This window comes from Antechinus flavipes, chromosome 1 (genome assembly GCF_016432865.1).
Source record: "Antechinus flavipes isolate AdamAnt ecotype Samford, QLD, Australia chromosome 1, AdamAnt_v2, whole genome shotgun sequence".
Classification (NCBI taxonomy): Eukaryota; Metazoa; Chordata; class Mammalia; order Dasyuromorphia; family Dasyuridae; genus Antechinus; species Antechinus flavipes.
In genome coordinates this window covers 322,624,786-322,645,671 of record NC_067398.1, presented here as the reverse complement: position 1 = coordinate 322,645,671, position 20,886 = coordinate 322,624,786, and positions in this window count along the sequence as shown.

The following is a 20,886-nucleotide window of genomic DNA, read 5'->3' as shown; positions in this document are numbered from 1 at the left end:
CCAAAATTTATTTCTCCTTCCCTTCACGTTCTGTTTCTTTGCCACCATGCAGGCAGCTAAGTGCTGCAAAGGATAGTGCTGGCCCTTGAGTTAGGAAGACTCTAGTTGACCCTAAGCAAGTCATTTAACCCTGTTTGCCTCAATTTCTTCATCTGTAAAATGAACTGGAGAAGGAAATGACAAACCACTCCAGTATCTTTGCCAAGAAAACTTCAGACGGGGTCACAAAAGAGTTGGATGTGACTAAAACAACACAAGACAGTAGTCTTGTTTTTTGGATTTCTGGGATATAGAGCTAGTAGTGCTATTTCTGGATCAAAGAGTATAGACAGATTTGTCTCAATTTCCCCACATCCCCTCCAACAGTGGTCATTTTCCTTTACTGTTGTATTAGTCAGTATGATAGGTGTGAGGTGGTACCTCAGAGCTGTTTTAATTTGCATTTCTCTAATAGTGATTTGAAGCATATTTTTAATATGGCTATAGATGGTCTTGATTTCTTTGTCTGGAAATTGTTTATGCCCTGTGACCATTTATCTATTGGGGAATGACTTATATTCTTATAAATTTGACTGAGTTTTCTATATATTTGAGTAAAAAGCTTTTATCAGAGAAACTTGTTATGAACATTTTCCCCAGGTTTCAACTTTTCTTTTAATCTTGGCTGCATTGGTTTTGTTTGTGCAAAACCTCTTTAATTGAATATAATTTTCTCTTATTTATTCTTTTCTCACTCTTATTTCATCCTCCTCAAAAGCGTTTTGCTTATGACCACCAGTTCCCTCAAACCTCTTTTTTTAATCATTCCCCCTTTCTCCCTTCACTTTACCACCTTATTACTCTTATTACTTCCCTTAGGGGTAAGATAGATTTTTATACCCAATTGATGGTATATCTTATTCCTTCTGAGCCAATTGAGAAAATCTGAAGCATTGCTATTCCTCCCCCCCCCCATTCCCCTTTTCCTCTCCATTTTCATGTACCTTGTAAAAGCTCTTTTACCTCTTTTAATATGAAATAATTTACACCATTCTGCCTCCCTTTTCTTAGTATATGCCGTAACTTTACTTTTTTTGGATAACACCCCATCATAGTCAATTGACACCCATGTCCTCTTACTCTTAACTGCCATTAATAATGATAAAATTCAAAGTACTTTCTTCCTATTTAGGGATGTAAGCAGTTTAACCTTATTGGATCACTGATGTCTCTTTCCCGTTTACTCTTTTTTGTTTCTTTTGAATCTTGTATTTGAAAGTAAAAGTTTTCACTTAGCTCTGATCTTTTCACCAGGAATAATTTTATAAATTTTCAGTATTTTGCGTTCTTATTCTAGGATGCCAAGGCAGGTTTCCCTTGATAATTATTCGAAATATAATATCTAGACTTTTGGTTATTGATTTTTGGTAGCCCAATGATTCTAAGTTATCTCTCCTGAATTTCTTTTTCAGATCAGTTTTTGCAAAGAAATATTTTACATTTTTTCTATTTTTTTCATCCTTTTGATTTTGTTTTATTGTATCTTGATATTCTGGGGAGTCATTAGCTTTCATTTGTCCAGTTCTATTTTTAAGCAATTATTTTCTTCACTGAACTTTTGTACTTCTGTTTCTTTTGGCCAATTTTGCTTTTTGGGTTTGTTTGTTTCAAATGGATTTTTACACCACTTTTACCATTTGATCTATTTTGGTTTTTTAAGATGTTATTTTCAGTAATTATTTGGGTGTGCCTATTTTCCTAAGTTGTTGGCTCTTTTGTCATGATTGTCTTACATCACTCTACATTATTTTCCCACTTTTTCATTTATTTGATTTTTAAGATCCTTTCTGATTTCTTCTAGGACTTGTGAATAATTCACATATTTCTTTGAGGCTTTGCAGGTAGCTGCTTTGATTTTGTTGTCTTTTTCTGAGTTTGTTTTTTGAACTTCCTGTCACCATAGTAACTTTCAGTGGTCAAGCTCTCTTGTTGTTGTTTATTCCTACCTATTTATTAACATTTAATTTTTGTGTAATAGGTGTTATTTCAAGCTTCAGGTTTTTCATGCTTTTGTTTTCAGAGCTAGTTCTGGGGGGTTGTAAGTTTTTAGTTCTTCCATGAACTAAGGAGAGGTGTGTTATTGCTCTCTTGGCCTATGCTTTAGTTTGTGAGAGACCCCATGCACTCTCTTCTGCCCTAGAACTGTGACCAGGACCCCTGTTTCTGCTAATGCTCCTCATTCTAGTGCTGCGATCCTGAACTATGTATAGGGACAACAAGAGTCCTGCTCCCAATGCCAGCAAAGGTTCCCTGTAATTTACTTCTGAGTAGTTATCCTGCCCCCTTAGTGTCTATGAGCTGAGATTTCTGGAATAATTGTCATTAATATCAAGGCAGTTGCCTCCCAAGGCGTGCTGCTGGATTGGTTTGGCACAGTCTACACTGCCAAGGTCTGTGCTGAACTGCACTCCATTCACCCCCAATTTTGTTTATAAAACAATTGAAATTATTAATAAGCTTCAAGTATATTTAATTCCTTTATGCAATTAGATCACCAAATTAATACGTTGGTGCTTTCTGTTTTTTTTAGAAAATACTAAATTGACATTTGCATTTAATTGTTAAAATAGGGTAGAGAGCTCATTCCTATGAATATATTCCATATCATGAATGTTGTTAGTAGTCAGAACTATTAAATAAGAAAAGAGATAAGGTCTGAACCTGTGACTTAATATAGAGAATTCCCAGATGAAATTACTTCCTGTGCTGGCATCTTCTCTGAACTATATTGTTGTTTGCTTGGAATAACAAGAGGTTAATAGACTTGTTTATGGTCATATACTAATTTTCCTAGTCTTAATTTTTTTTGATCTTGGCTCTTTTTTTCATAATATGCTACCTGAGAACTAGTAGAACTCAAATGAAAGCGCTCAGAATAGAAGTGGTTTCAGTTTGGCCTTTTAATGTGAAGTGTAGAGAGCTTTATCTTGTAGGTAAATCAGATATCACTGAAGGATTTTAAATAGGAGTGACATTTGAGGAAGATTATTTTTGGAGCACCATGTAGAATCAACAAATTGAGACTAGAAATAAGATTTAGGAAATTATAGAAAGTATAGGAAATAGTACCAACTCCTTGTAGTATCTATGTACTATGTTCTACTTCATTGGATCTTCCACAGCAGAGGTGTAAAACTTGCTGCTAAATCAGTTAAAACTGTAACTAGGAAATGTTAAACAGAATAATTTTTCTTAGTTGGGATAAAGTAAATTATTATTAACTCACTTTCTGAAATACACAATTACTAATGGTTATACTTTTCTGGAAGAGTCTTAATAGAAATACATTAGTAGGTGATGTTAAGACATCATTTGGCTAAAGGTTAAATAAATTAAAATCATAAAAGCACTCAACTTTTTTGCTAAAAGTTTTTCCACCTAAGATACATACAGTATTCTTGATTTCTTATATAATGTATTGCATAATGTACTGAAGAGGTTGGAAACATCATTCTTACCCTGGTTTCTTATGCCAGTTTGTTAATTTTATCATGAAATAAGGAAAATAGCAAAGATAGTTCTAATACAAGGTTATCACTTAAAATAGGTAAATGAATTTTTGAAATTCTTTTAAGGATAAGTTGCACTGTTTAACATTTTCACATTACCATGAATGTTCTTGAATATGGAGTTTGTGCTGCCTTCAAACTGTCTTTTAAAGACAAGTAAAAAATACTATTTTTTCTCCAGTTCAGAATGTTAAAACTGCTGTACATTGACAGTTATAGTTGCCAAGGTGCAGTCAGTGCTTCAGAAAACTTTTACATAAAATTCAATCTTTCTTAATTAGTGGAGTAAAATTATTCATGCCTTCTCTATAACCAAATAAAAACAGGCTTATATATTTTCCTTGGTGTAGGTATATCCTTCACTGACATAAATTCTTCAGGAGTTAGTAGGCAAAAATTGGAATGACTAAAAACATTCATCATCACGTAGTAATGAGCCACTCTAAATTTAATGAAACTGGCTGGTACTTAAAAATTAAACATACAGTTTTATCATTAGTGCCATACTTGAAATCTTTACAAGATGGTAAAGTCTGTCAGAAATTTTGTCCCAATAAATACAGACTTTGAATATTCCAGGTTACCTCTACATTATGACAAGGTTACCATAGAGGGATTTTTGTAAAGAAAAGATCTTCTTAAATTATAATATTTCCTAATTAACAACTATATAGCCAGTTCAAGGTTGGGAATATTAAAAGTGAAGCACATAACAATGAGCCTTATGTTAAAATACCACATGGTAGCAAATAACTCCCTTGAAAAATAATTAGGTTTTATTGCTTTGTACATTCTTGCCTTAGGTTTATGTTTCTGTAAATATCTTCCTACCTAAATATTTGAAGAAAGCATAATTTTATCACTACTATTTACTATGTTGCTTCTAGCAGTCACTTCACTGGGCCTTAATGTCCTCATCTATTAAAAAAACCAAGTTGAACAAGTTCATTTCTAAAGTAGCAGTTCTTTCACGCATGCCATCCTGTGTAAATCCTGTTCAAGTCTTTCTGTAAGTTCTTTGTTAACTTATGGCTCTTTGTTATGGGCCAAAACTCTGAAACAAGGATTCTTACAAGGTGTTAAGTCAGTGGAATTGATGAGACATTGGTTATCCAGTTTAGCATGGTGCTTAATAGTTCTCTAGTATGATTGATTTAATCTTACAACAAATAACTGTTTCCTAGTGATATAATGATTGATTTATACTCATTGTAAAGCATATAAGCTGGGACTCAGACTCAGAGCCAAATTCATCTCACGGCACTGTGACTGGCCTGGCCTCCTGCACTTCCCCCACTGAGACCAAGGCCTGTCAGAGCCAGAGACAGACTCAGAAGAGCTCAGAGAGAGACTCGAAAGGGACCCAGACCCAGATTCCTTCCATCTTCAGTCAGGCTCTTGGTGGCTCTCCTGGGGGACAGAGAGGCTCAGAGACAGAGCCAGAGAAGACAAGAGGACTGGAAGCAGGAGCTCCAGCTCTCGGAGCCACGGAGAGCCAGATTCATTCGCTCCATCTCACATCACCCTGGTGGCAGTCCTGGCCTCCTGCACCTCCCCCACTAAGACCAAGGCCAGTCTGAAAGGCTCTCTAGAAAGTTGGCCCAGGCCCCAGGCAAGGAAACTAGATTGTGAAGGAGAAAATAAAGGATTGGGACTTTAATACCTGGCTATTCTTGTGGTGATTAACCTGCCGAAAGGAAGGCTGCTCCAAGACCTCCAGAAAACCAACAAGAACATTACAGTTCTTTGTTTTCTTTCAACATCTCAGTAGAGTATATGAATTTTTCATCAGTTATCCCTTGTTCTTGCCACACTGCTAGTTCCATCTTTTTTGATCCATGCCCTATATGGGGAGAATGGGGATGGGAGAATAATATGTGAATAATTAGTTATCTACATGTTATAACTAGGTACAAACAAAGGAGGTAATCTGAGAGAGGAAAGCACTAGCAGTTGTGAGTGGGAGAGGAAAAAAGGAAAGGCTTCCAACTGAGTCTTGGAAGCAGGGCATCAATAGATGAAGGGATTGATATGCCAGGAATGGGGATAGCCAGTGCAAAGAGAATATCCCATTGAGAAAGTGAGCAGTTAATTTGTAGCTAGATGTAGAGTCTTTGGAAAGGAGTATAGAGAAGACAAGTGGGAAATTAGGAAAGGGCCAGAGAAGAAGCATGAAGTCACAGAGGAGTTGGTTATTGATTTTGGCAGTGAAAGGAGCCACTAGAGCTCATGGTGAGATAGGAAGCCAGTAGACCAATGCATTGCAAAAATCACCTAGGCAGCAGCAGATAATGAAGTGGAGTGAGAAGAGAAGGTGAGGAGGCCAGTTAGAAAGCTAATGCAGTTGCCCAGAAAAATGGCCTAAGCCAGGGTTGTGGCTGTGTGGATGAAAAGAGGGATATCTACCTATCTTTGTGTATAATACGTGTTTCATATATATATATGTGTGTGTGTGTATACCCATATATACATCTCATGTACAGTGTGTATGTATACATATATATTTGATGCAAAGGTACGAATGACAGTATTTGGCAATGAAAAGTTAACAGTGACACAACAGTGACTTAGATGACTGGGAGTTTGGCACTAACCTCAGAAGTAATAGTGAGGAAACATGTTATCAAACTAGAAGTCGGATCTCCTACAAATATTCCCTTGGAGCTTAGACATGCACCAGACTATAAGAAACATTACTTGTCCTGGGACTCCAGAATCCTGCAAGATTCTGATGGAGGCAAAATGGTAGAGAAAAAGTAGAGTTCAGGACATGGGGAGTGGGAAAGGAGTTATTAGGCCAAGAATCATTGACTACCAGCAATACTGAGCTTGGAAAAGAAATACTCAAGACAGAGCACTCCAGCTCAGTATTCTAGCAGAGAACAAAACAGGGAGCTGTAGGCAAGGTTTGACAGAGCACTAGGGTACTAGATCCAGAAGCAAGAGGAAAAGCCTAGGCAAAGGCCAGTTGTCTCTGAATCACTTGGACCCCAATGCAGGGATAGTCATTGAGGCTGGCAGCAGGATGGCAGAATTTCAAGAAGATAGATCCTATAACCTGGGGCAAGAGAGAATCCCTAGGAAAAAGCCTTATATCAGAGTAAAGCCAACAAGAATTTATTAAACAACTACTATGTAGAAGAGGGGTCTAAACATAAGGACCATACTAAAAATCAAGTAGACCCTTCCCAGGCCATTTAGTGGCAAAACTTGACCTAAGCACAGGCTCCCATACTTCCTCAAATTTGATTCTCAGGCTGCTGAGATGAGCAAACCATGGACACCATGAGAAATGCTTAGAGAGTAAATACTGAAGCAGAGAGTGACCCCACAAGAAGTTCAAGAAAACCTCACAGAAAACAAAAGGATTTACAGGAGTACCTGGAAAAGATCAAATAAGAGGTACAAAATGGAAGGCCAGAGAGGAAAGAATAAGGAAAATTCATACTATATAAGAATGTACAAACTCTCCTAAGAAGTAAATGCCGTGAAAATTAGGAGAGACCAAACAGAAAGCAATGACTTCTTAAGACAATATGAAATATTAAAATCAGGGGGAGGATGAGATGGGAATTGAAGGGAGAAAAAACACAAGACAATATAACAACTGGATCAAAAATAACCAATCTGGGGAAATGGGGAGGACTCAGATAATTCAAGAATCATGTTATCTGAAAATCAAACCTCTTACTGCAAAAATCTTGATACCATATTTCAAGAAATTATAAAGGAAAGTTGTTTAGAATATTTAGAACCAAAGAGCAAGGTTAAAACAAAGAATCCAAAGGTCACTTCCTAAAACACCATAATGAAAAACATGAATATTGTAGTCAAATTAACTTCCAAGTCAAAGAAAAAAATACTACAATCCACCAAAAAAAGAAAAGTTCCAAGTACCAAGAACCTCAGTAAATCTTACACAAGATTTGGAAATTACCATTATAAAGTGATACAGTGTTCCAAAAGGCAAAAAATAAGGACTGATAATTAAACTATTAAGTATAATCCTCCATGGGGAGAGGAGGAAAAAATGGATCTTTAATAGAATGGAAAATTTCCAAATATTCTTGACAAAAAGGCTGAACATGGAATGCAGGCAACAAGAGAAACATAGAACAATACACATTTGCTTAAATGGAAAGGAAATTTGGGAGTGGATTATTTACGTATTAATAGAGGAATTTCTTCTAAGAAGAAATGTCTTCTTGGAACCCTAGTACCTTTTTAAAAAAATTTTTTATTATAGCTTTTTATATACAAAACATACACATGGGTAATTTTTCAGCACTGACCCTTGCAAAAACCTGTTTCAACTTTTCCCCTCCTTTCCTCCACTCCCTCCCCTAGATGGCAGGTAATCCCATACATGTTAAATATGTTAAATTATATGTTAAATACAATATGTGTATACCTACTTATACAGTTATTTTGTTGCATAAGAAAGAACGGATTTAGAAAGAAGGTAAAGATAACCTGAGAAGAAAAAACAAAAATTCAAGCAAACAATAACCAAAAGAGTGGAAATGTTATGTTGTGGTCCATACTAATTTCCCAGTGTTCTTTCTCTAGGTGTACTTGGTTTTGTTCATTACAGATCAATTGGAACTGATTTGGATCCTCTCATTGTTGAAGAGAGCCATGTCCATCAGAATTGATCATCATATATATATAGTATTGTTGTTGAAGTGTATAATGATCTCCCAGTTCTGCTCATTTCACTTAGCATTGGTTCATGTAAGTCTCTCTAAGCCTGAATACAGGTTCATCCTGCTGGTCATTTCTTGTAGAACAATAATATTCCATAAAATTCATATACCACAATTTATTTAGCCATTCTCCAATTGGTGGGCATCCATTCAATTTCCAGTTTCTAGCCACTACGAAAAAGGCTGCCACAAACATTTTTGCACATACAGGTCCCTTTCCCTTCTTTAAGATATCTTTGGGATATAAGCCCAGTGTAACACTGTTGGATCAAAGGGTATGCACAGTTTGATAACTTTTTGAGTATAGTTTCAAATTGCTCTCCAGAATGAGAACCCTAATATCTTTAAAGGTCATAGAGATTGATTAAAAAAAAAAAGTGACTGAAGACTAAGAGACAATAAAAATAGGAGACAAAAGGGATTATGCTGGGAAAGAAAGAAGAAAGAAGAGAAGGGAAATCAATATCACAGGTCCATAAAAGGAAGAGTATTTAATCATAGAAGAACAGGTAAGAGGAACTAGGATCCCATGAACTTCTCTTTTATCTGAAGAAAAATAAAGGAAGGTTGAACACAATTAGATACATCCATGTAGTCTCAGTACAGAAATATATTAAACTCAGAAGAAAAATGGATAGGAACAAAAAAGGAGAGAGAATTCTATGAGAAATTACAAAACAGGTAAGGAAAAGTAAATCAAAACAAATGCAAATGTTGGAGAAGGAACATAACGGAGGGATTGAAAGGAAATGAATAAAATCTTGAGAACAATGGTTGGTCAAAGAAGAGAAAAGCTGAAAGGAGAAGGAACAGGTTATTTCCTAAATAGATTACAAATATTAGGCAAATTTCTATTTCTTTTATCATCTTTTTATTTGTGAAGTAAGAAGCAGGAACAAAGAAGAAAAAGTATACCAGGACAGTATGGAAAGGAATAAACAGTATATACTCATGTATGTAAATGGGGTGTATTCACCCACAAAATGGAAGAATATACCAGATGAATTAAGCAACAAAATCCAACTATATACTATTTACAGGAAACTGATTTGAAACACAAAGATTTGCATAGAGTTGATATAAAAGTCTAGAGAAAAATCTGATGTTTCAGCTAATCTTTAAAAAGCAGATGTAATAATCCTGATTTTAATTAAGGCTACAGTAAATATAATAAAGGCACCATAAAAAGGAATGAACATAAATCCTTAAAATATACATGTTTAATAACAGTGTCTAAGAGTTAAACTAGAAAGGAAAATTGATAAAACTATAATAGAGAGGCATCTGGATATACCTTTTTCAGACCTAATCAAAACAAGCCAAAAGTTAAGAAAGAAATTAAATAACTAAATCAAACTTTGAGGGAATGGGAGGAAGATGATAAATGCCTGATGAATACTGGACAGGAATATAATCAGCTGTACATAAAACTTTTACAAAAGTTTATAAAATATAAATTTTTATTTAGAATATACAGTTTCTTAAAAACGTAGAAAAGCAGAAATACTAAATACACCTATTACTGATAATAGTGCTATAAAGAATAACACAATCCTCCAGTCTCTCATGTTTACAAAGAATTATTGCATTCCTCACGATCTCCTATCTTTCCCCTTCCCATATCAGTCTCTTTCTGAGGCCTGTCAATTTTTCTTTTGCAACATTGCTCGCTCAAATAGACCCTCTTCTCTCCCTTGACATTCAGGTATAGGCTCTTACCACCTCATTCCTGGACTATTCTAATAGCTTGCTGGTGGGTCTGCCTTCAACTCATCTTCCATTCAAGTACTAAGGTGGGAAAGTGCATGTCTGGTCCTATCTGATCATGATCAGATCTGATTATGACCTCCTACTCAATAAACTCCAGTGACTCTCTATTATTTCCAGAATCAAATACATAAACCCTCTGTTTGCCATTCAAAGCCTTTCATGATTTAGCCCCTCCTCCCTTTCCAGTCTTATACCTTATTCCTTGCCACATATTGGCTGTTCCACAAACAAGATACTCCACCTCTTGGATCTTCACATTTCCTTTTTCTGTAACCCAATCTTGGAGTGCTCTGTTTCTGTTTATTGACTTCTCTGGTCCCAATTAAAATTCCATCATTTATAGGGTGCCTTCTCAAATCCTTAATTCTATTGCTCTTCTTCTCAATTATATACACAGACAAAAATATACATACGTATCCTTTGTATGTATGCATATACATATGTGTATATGTATCTGTGTGTGTATATAGATATATACATACATATGTATACACACATACATACACATACACACATTTGCATGTTGTCTCCCACATTCAATTGTAAACTCTACTAGGGTACTAGAGACTGCCTTTTATCTCTTGTTTTCTTGTTTTGTCATCAGAGCTGAGCACTGTATGTGGCACATACTTGATACTTTAGAAATGTTGATTGATTGAATATAGATCTTTAAAGAAAGCATTTTTAAAAAAATTATTGGGTACCAAATAAAATAACTGTAGGTCAAAGAAAAAATTGTTGAGACAATAGAAAATGAACAATTTCAGAAGAAACTAGAAAAACCTCCATGGACTGATACAGAGCAAAGTGAGAAGCAGAAGTTCAACTTACACAGTGATAATATTGCAAAGAAAAACAGCTATAAAATAATTTGTAATTATGACCAATGAAATAATAAAATCACCAGTCAAGAAGACTGATGAAATACACCATTCACTTCCAGCAAGAAAGATGATAAAATGCAGAGAGAGTTATATATTTTCAGAAATGGCTAATGTGATTTGTTTTGATGTATAGTGTATGTTTATGTAAAAGTTTTATTTTTTGATGGTAAGGACAGAGTTTAAATGTATGTAAACATAAAGAAAAGATTATGATAGAGAAGTTGGGAGGTGTGGGGAAGCATTTTGGGGAAAGAGAAGTTTTGGTTTGGACTTGTTGGGTTTGAGATGTTTGAGGGATGTTTAGTTTGAGAGTATTAAGTGTCAAAAAGCAATTACTAGTGGTTGACTGGAGCTTAGTAGAGAGAGGTTGGACATATAGATGTGGAAATCATTTGCATGGACATAACTAAATCTATGGGAACTGATAAGGTCATTAAGTAAAATCATATAGAATGAAAGAAGAATAAGGTTCAGGATAAACCCTTGCAAGATAGCCAAGAATAGTGAGCATGATATAGATGGAAGGAGACAGAGAAGGGGCAATTGGATAGATAGAAGAACCTGAAAAGATCAGTGTCTCACACACACACACACACAGAAAAAAGGGTATTCATGTAGATGGTCTACAAGGCCAACTGCTGTAGAAGGGTTAAACAGGATGAAAAATGGAAAAAAGGCTGTTAGATTTGACAATTAAAAGTAAAATTTGGTAACTTGGAGACAAATCTCAGTTAAATGATGTAGATGTAAGCCATATTACAGAATTTTTTTTTTTTAAATAAAGGAATTGGAGAAAGCAAATGTAAGAAGAAATATAGGTCAATAGGTATTAGGGATGAGAGAATAAGAAGATTTGTTTTTGTTTTTGGGTTTTTTCTTTTTTTTTTTTTGGATGATGGAGATTATGGATATGTTTGTAGGTACTGGGGAAGGAGCCAGTCAATAGAGAGAAGATAGGAGAGTGGGAATGATAGTAGGTGCAATTTGCTAGAGTAAATGGGATCAAGGATAAATGTGGAGGGGGCAAGGTCCAGGGACCTTGGCAAGGGAAAATGCCACCTTTTTTATCAGAGATAAGAATGAAGAAAATATTTTAATACTGTAAGATGAGGAGGAATGGATCTGGAGGAGTAGAATTAGTTTCATTTTTTTCATTGAAATTTAGGGCAAATCTAGCAGAAGGGGTGGGGGGAAGAAGGAGGAATTGGAACACAAAATTTTACAAGGGTCAGTGGTGAAAAATTATCCTTGCATACGTTTTGAAAATAAAAACTAAAATTAAAAAAAGAAATTCAGGGCAAGGTCATCGGCTTAGACAGTGGGAGGACGGTGTTCTTTGGGAGGATTGAAGAGTTAGTTTGGAATAGCTGCTGTGAAAAGTGGGATGGTGTATCAATTAGGAGGAAGAGAATGTTTGTCTAGCTACAGTAAAGTGTCAGTTGAGATTAGATAACATTTGTGGTGGATCACAGTCGGCAGGATTTCATGATTTCCTACAGATCTGTTCAGCAGCATGTGAATAGGAAAGACAAAGGCAAGTAGTGAAAGTAATTTAGGGATGGAGTTCTGCAAAACATTATTAACTATAGAAGAAAGGGGTTGAGATAGGGAAGGGAGGAGAGTATATATAGCTAGTGCAGAGATGATAGCCTGGGAAAGGAATGAGGTGGAAGGATTCCTATATAAACATAGATTCACATTTCCTCTGCAACTTAGAGCGTTAGAGAGTCATTTGAAGTATTGAGGCATTTGTTGAAGGCCAAATAGTCAATATGTAGCTGAGACAGGCCTTGAATCTTGGTTTTCTTGGTATATGGACTGAGAATAGAATAAAAGTGGTTAATAGAGAATTACAATCCACGATAAGTGAAAAGACAGTAAGAAAGTAGTTTAACTGTTTTCTGAATACAAATAACCAAGGTTAGATAGCCCATATTCTAGGAAATAAAAAGAATTTCAGCAATGTTTATTGAGGCTCCATTGGTGGTCTCAATAATGATCTTTTTTGGCCTCTGTCATATTTGACATTGTCTACCTCTTCTCTCCCTGGAAATCTCCTCCTCTCTGAGTTTTCATGTCATTTATTTCTTTTAGTTTTTCCTACCTCTCTGACCTTAGATTAATGATCATCAATTCCATATTGATATTTCAAATGTAAATAAAACTAGAAGACAAAAAAAGTTACAAGTAATGGATGGACAGTTTACAGGGTTTCCATTAGGTGAAATCTGGGCAGGTCATTTAATCCCATTTCCCTCTGTCTCCCTTTTCTGTAAAAAATGAGGTGGAGAAGGAAATGGCAAAATGACTCCATTATCTGCCAAGAAAATTTCAAATGAGATTACATGGAGTCAGATACTATTGAAATGACTGAATAACAACAACAAAATAGGAGAACAAATAGCTACTGGTGGGTCTAGTTTCATTATGCTCCTAAGGGCAAAAAAAGACATCACTGTATGACATTTAGTCATTATCTCTTATCTCAAAATGCTTAGGTTGGCTATAGACAAAGGAACCAGCATGAAAATGATTGCAGCTTCTATTTCAGAAGATGAAAAATGAAAGAAAATCTACAAAAAAACTTGAAAAAATCCTCCAGACCAATTTCAACATTAATACATGGATAATGTCAAGTGTATGTTGAGAAATATTGAAACACTCAGAAGAGAAACACGTGCATAGGGATGATAATTTTTATAAATATATGTCATAAACATATATATATATATATATATACATGGACATACACATCTATATATTCACACCTACCCACAGACCCATTCAAACATACACACATCTATACATACCTACAAAGAGCAAAATGTATATATATCTACATATACTCTCACATAAACACATATGTATATCTGCATATATGTACACATATATGTATATATGTATGCATATGCATTCACCCACATGCAAACATGCAGCCAAAACAATAACAGTATGGCTGACATATAATGTAGATTTCTTTTTTAATTGAATCTTTTAGTTTGACTTATCTTTTCTTTCTGATTGCTGCTAACTCTTCTGCTCTAAATCTCCTCCTTAATTTGCCTCTTTATTACTTAACCTACCTCCATCCATAAATCCCTCTCTTATCTTCCTCCCCCACCCTTTGCTTCCTCCTCTACCTATCCCTCCCTCCTTGTTTCTTTATAGATTTTGGTTAGTGCTATACCCTTGGTGTAGTGTTGCCTATTTAACTCTGATGTGAATAGGTTTTCAGAACTACTAGCTCTTCTCCCCCTTCTAATGCCTCTGTGTCTATTTTTCCTCTGCACCTCATTTGAATAACATAATAACTATTTTTATCTTTTTCTAGGAGGTTTTGCTTTTTTTTAGAATCTACTCATCTCTGTTCTAATCTTTCTTTTGAGTTATCCAATTGCTGCTGTCAATCGTAAACATATGATATACATTTCCATGTAAAAAACAATTTGTCCATGTTAAATTCCTTGAAATTAATCATTGATATGGACTCTTACATGTAAAATAAATTTTCTATTCTTTTATAACATATATTTTTATTCAAAGTGATAAAAAACACTACCAAAATTAGTGTAGTATTTCCTCTTTTTTTAGGGTAACATCAACTCCAAGTTTGTAGCATGGTAGAATGGAAAGTATATTGGCTCTGGAATTTAAATCTCTGGAATTCATATCTTATCTTTATTCTGAAAACTTGTGTGACTTTACATAAGACATATGAAAGCCTACTTTCTCCCTACCAAAACCATTCATGAGGATGTCCTCCATCCACATATAGGTTACTTTGAAAAGGTATTTGTGAAGATAAGAGGGTAGGTATATGTCAGCACTCTAATGTCCTCTTAGAAATCTTTTAAATGATATAGTTAAAAATATAATATTTTACTATTACATATAACAATATGTTTTACTTAATATTTAATAATATAATTTTGATTTGATTTTAATCTAATAAAATAGTTTCATAATATAATATAGGTAATAGTTAGTAAAAACAATTTTAATACAGTTTTTGATGTTCTTTTAGTCACCCTTTTTTGGTATTAATAGGATAGGAGATCTTTTCTGTATCCTTGGAATCTTCCTCTTCTTCAGGTACCTTCTATTAGTTCCTGTAATGACCACGTATTTAAAGTCAGCCGGAGTCAGGAATTCAGGTTAAGGGAAAAATCTTCAATATTTATGGAAGTGAAGAGGTGAATAAAGATTGCTATAGCAAATATAGGCAAGAAAGATTGCGATAGCAAATATAGGCAGTTGCGACAGGAAGCCAGCTAAGAGAGAGCGACTCGAGCAGAGCCAACTGTGGAGCCAACCGTGGCAATGGCAGTCCCAAAAGTCTCTCCTCCCCTTCCTTTTCCACTCCCCTGCCTCCACCCACCAAAATCGTCATTTCCTATACAACACATCAGGACTTGCACAAAGAGTGGGTGGGGGCCATTCTTTCTCCAAGCTTATATATTAATAGAGTATGGTCCAATTACTATTTAGCCTCATGTGCTTGGGAGCTCAGTGCATCAACTCAAGCCTCAGCCCATTACAAGTTCCTCAACATTCTCATAATTATATCACATCAGTAGTGGATTTCCTTTGTATTGGCGCAATCAGGCTGCTTTCCCCATCTTTATTCTCTATAGTATCATTTCCCCTTCTCTATAACTACTTCTGGGACTATGATTTTGAAGGCCAAATGTGATGATTCCATTGTTTCTGACAGAGAAAACAATTTCTACTCTCCCAGCCAATTTTCACTGTTAAATGGCCTTGGGATTACTTTGCTTAGTTGGAAATCTTGGAGAGCTTTCTTGAAACCATTTCTCTCTGCTTTATAAGGCAATGTTTCTTATAATTACCCATCATCCTCCTCACAAACTAGTTTCTCTTATAATTCAGCATTGCCTTTGGCAGACATCTCTCTCCATTTGGCAAGTAAATCATCTATTGCTGACTAAGGTACTTTCTAGCTTTTTTTTTTTTGGAATCCTTATTGTAGCAATTAATTTACATTGGTTCAAATTATGCATTAAATTATTATAATCAGTGACAATGTAATTTATGTTGATTATTTCCCACTTTTGGTGATCAATTTCCTAAATAGTTGAGGACTGAATTTTCAATTATGTTTTGTCTCTTTTTCTTATAATTCTTTTTGCTTTTTACCAGTTTTTGATCTTATAGCTGACAAGTTCGTGGTCTGATGACCATGTGACTCAGAAGTAACTCCTACTTCAATAACATTTTTTCCATTAAATATCATGTATTTTGTGTTTACCGTGTCCAGCACTTATCAATTCTTTTCTTGAAGAGGTGTTCATGAGGCTTGAAGTTTCTGCATAATCTTTAAATCTTCCTTTGTCTTTTTTCATTATCTCATCACAAACCATGATTTATACACACACACACACACACACACACACACACACGCACACACGCACACACACACACCCCTCCTCATCTTCATCTTGCCCCACAGTTTCATGAAAGTCACCAACCATTATAGTATATGTTGACTTGGTTTGGAAGGTTTCATTAAGTCCTCATGGAATTTTCTACCTCTTTTATTCTCAGCAATAAACTCTTTTCATAGTGGACCTTTTGAAAATATTTATTATAAATACTGTAACATCATGAAATAATTAGTCTTGTTGCCTTTGAGTATATGATAAAACCCACTCAGCCAATTCTTTATCTGGTTCTCCACTAAGTATCTATACACCATCTTTCCATATAGGATTTAGTTACACATTCTTTATTCTAGTTTTATTTTTAATAAGGAGGTCACGGCTGACATAATTTAATTTCTCCAGCAAAATACTAATAACCAAATTGAAGTTTACTGATAGTCCAAAACACATGTGATACTCATTCTCCCTGATCTCTTCCCTGACACTCTGCTACCGTACCTGTAGACACATAAGGGTGTTGCATAAGACTCCAGGGATATTTGTTGTGTTATGTAGTGGTGTTACATTTCATGACCTGGCATGGCTAAAATATTCATCACAATTTGGAAGAGCTACAATCCATTTCTGGGATAATATTCAAACTATTGGCAAAAAAAAAAAAAAAAAAAAAAAAACTGATAGAGCACCTGCTTTGCTGATGGAGTCTTTGGAGGGAAAAAAAAAGCCAAAAACCCCAAACAAAGCAGGGAAAGTATAATGATGCATCAGAATAAGATTTTGTAGGGAATATCAATTAAGATAGGTTTAATATTGTATTTTTCCCATGATGCCATGATCTCTGAAATATTTTTCACATGATTACTTAGTACTGATGTATTTAGTCTGCCTTTCCCTTGTTTCTTTATAAAAAGAGATATTTTTTTATTATTCTCAACTTTAACTGTCAAGACATGAAAGTTAATTTAGAGTATTTTGGTAGTTGGGATGGACAAAACATGAAGTTTTACTTTTGTAGATTTTTTTCCTAACATACAGTTCAATCAAGCAACTCTTCTCCATGTTAAAATAACTAGAAGATTGGTAAAACTTTGAAAAGCTAGGGAAAACCAGCAAAGTATGGATGAAAAGTGTTCACAACTTACTGTACTAGACCTGGTACTTGAAAGACAAGTAGCTAAATAGACCTTTGATTTCTTGAATTAAAGAAAACCACTGAGATTTTGTAAAAATCAAAATCAAAACAAATAACCCTCTCTCCCTCCCCCCCCCCCAATTCTTTATTTTCTGTCAATTAAATGTTATTATTGTTTGTCCTTCATTCCTGAAGAGGACCTTGCCATCAAGGAAGTGATGCTGTGACATGCAAGTGAACTGGATTTAACTAAGAAAGGGCTATGCAAGGTAACCTGCTTCACTTTCCTCTCCATAGCCATTTGCAACCAGTGACCAGATAGAGATCAAAATGACTAGAGATGGCCTTGGATGCAATGACAGACTTAACCTCAAGCATCAGTCAAGTATAATTGAGGGTGGAATGTTTGTATTTAGTTGAGCCATTCAAACAATAGCTTCATTCATTTTTGTTTTGTTACTAATACACCTAAATAAAAATAAAAAAAAACTTAATTGAGCTTTTTTGTTTTTTATATCACAATCATCTCTGGATATATTCCCTACTTCTCCCCAACCCCTATCAGACACACTCATACCCATACCTACACTCACATCTACCCACACCTATATACTCCATTTCAACAAAAACTAGTCAAATAAAACCAACTGACAATGTTATTCCAAGTTTATCAGTGCATGCTGTACTCATAATCCCCCACCTTTGTACTGTGCATGTCATTCTCTTTGTTCTTCACTCTATACCAATTAGTTTCTCTGAATTCCTTATATTTATTGTTTCTTACAATATAAAAATATTTCATGTCTATATATCACTTTTCTTTCAATCATTTATCAACCAATGAAAAAGCATCTTATTTCCAAGGATTATTTTTTGTTATTTAAAATTTTTTATTTTCCCCAGTTACATGTAAAATAATTTTTTTACATTTGTTTTTAAAAATTTGAGTTCCAAATTCTCTCCATGTGAAGTTGTGCATAACATTTCTAGAAAAGTCATGTTGCAAAAGAAAACAGATTTCTCAGCCTCCCTGAAAAACAAAACAAAACAAAACAAAACAATAACAAAAAAACAACCCTGAAGAAAAAAAAAGAGATTTGAGAAAAACTGTTTTTTCTGATAGCATCTTGCTCATAATTTCTTAGAGAATAATAATATTTCTTCATAATCTCATATCACAATGCATTCAACATTCAACAATGTATTCACAATGTATTGTTGGTGGACATCCCCTCAATTTCCAAATTTTTGTCCTGCCCTTTTGGGATTCATGCCTATTAGTGGATTGTTAGTTCATGATTTTATAACCTCTTGGGCATAGATCAAAACTTTTGATCATTTATCAATTAGGAAATCGATTTTTTTTAGTAAATTTGACTCAGTTCCCTGTAATTTGAGAAATGAGACCTTCATCAGAGAAATTTACTTCAAAATTATTTTCATAATTACTATTGCTAACTGTATCCCCTCACTCCTATTTATTCTTTTTTTCTTTTCTTTCACCTGATCCTCACCAAAAATGCTACTGACCACTCCCTCCTCTAAATTTCTCTACTCTTCTATCATCCTCCTCCCTTCTCTTATCCCCTTCCCTTCCTATTTTCTATCAGGATAAAATAAATTTCTATATCCATAATGAGCGTATGTTATTTTCTCTGTGAGCCAATTCTGATGAGAGTAAGTTCTACTCACTCCCCTTCCCTTATCTTCTTCCAATCCATTGTAAAAGCTTTTTCTTGCCTCTTTTATGGCAAGTAATTTAAACCATTCCACCTTTCTCTTTTCCTCTCTCAATACATTCCTCTCTTTCCTCTTGATTTTATTCTATTTTTAATATATTATCCCTTCATACTCAGTTCACACTGCTCTATGTATACTTCTAACTGCCATAACAAAGAGGAAATCCTTATGAGTTACAAATATCACCTTCCCATATAGGAATATAAACAAATAAATCTTAAGTCCCTTATGATTTCCCTTTCTTGATTACCTTTTTATTCTTATCCTGAGTTCTGTATTTGAAAATCAAATATTCTATTTAGCTCTGGTCTTTTGAATGCTCGATGGTGCTCTATTTCATTGATTATTAACCTTTTCCCCTAAAGGATTATATTCAGTTTTGGTGGTGATTCTTGGTTATAATCTTAGCTCCATTGCCCCCTGGAATATCATATTCCATACCTTTTGATTCTTTAATATAGAAGCTGCTAATTTTTTGTATTATCCTGAGTGTATCTCCATTACACTTTTCCCATATATATGGAATTTTGGTATCTCTTTCAGCTGATCAATGGATTCTTTCAATTTTTACTTTACCCTCTGGTTCTAGAATAAACAGAGCAGTTTTCCTTGATAATTTCTTGAAAAATGGATGTCCAGACTCTTTTTTTGTTTTCAAGTAGAACAACAGTTTTAAAATTCTCTCTCCTGGATCTATTTTCCAAGATAGTTGTTTTTCCAATAAAATATTTCACTCTCCTCCCCCTGCCCAATTTTTTTTTGATTTGTTTTATTGTTTCTTGACTTCTCATAAATCTCATTAGCTTCCATTTATCAATTTCAATTTTTAAGGAATTATTTTCCTCAGTGAATTTTTGTACCTCCTTCCCATTTGGGGAATTTTGCTTTTTAAGGCCTTCTTCTCCTCAATGGCATTTTGTATTTCCTTTTGCATCACTTTAATTTTTTTCCCAAGTTTTCCTCTACTTCTCTTACTTGATTTTCAAAATCCCTTTTGAGCCCTTCCATGGCTTGAGACCAATTCTTATTTTTTCTTGGAGGTCTTAGATTTAGGAGCTTTGATTCTGTTATCTTCTTCTGAGTGTGTATTTTTAACTCCCATGTCACAATAGTACTTTCTATGGTTCGAATCTTTTTTTGTTATTTATCCATTTCTGAAGCCTATTATTCAGTTTTTAACTCTTTATTAAAGTAGGGCTTTGTTTTCAGGGTGGAGGGTGCACTGTCCTAAGCTTGAAGGTTTTGTGCTGTTGTTTTCAGAGATCCTTCTAGGGATCTTTATTGTGAGCCAGCACTGTTACCTAGCTGAGAATGGGCAAAGCAACAGAATTCTGCCCCAGTGCCAGCAAAGAGGCCCTTGCAAATCTCTCTCTTCCCAGTTGTCTAGTTCCTTGCCTGTGACCAAAGATCTTTGGAACCATTGCTGTCAATGGTCTTGCCATGGTGGCTGCTCCTACCACAGTGCTGCTGTAGATGCTATTGATTCAGTGGCAGCAAAATCCCGATCCTGGGCTGGGGCTCGCACTGCACCTTAGTACACCAAAACTTTTTTGCTGAGTTGTTCTTGGCCCTATTTCTGAACTGTCTGGAGGTCATTACCCATTTCCTGGGTTTCTGGGACCTGTTTGTGCTGGTGAGGGATTACTGAGATTGTGCTCCAGTCACCCTGATGCTACAGGCTCCTCCTGTTGACCTTCCAAGCTG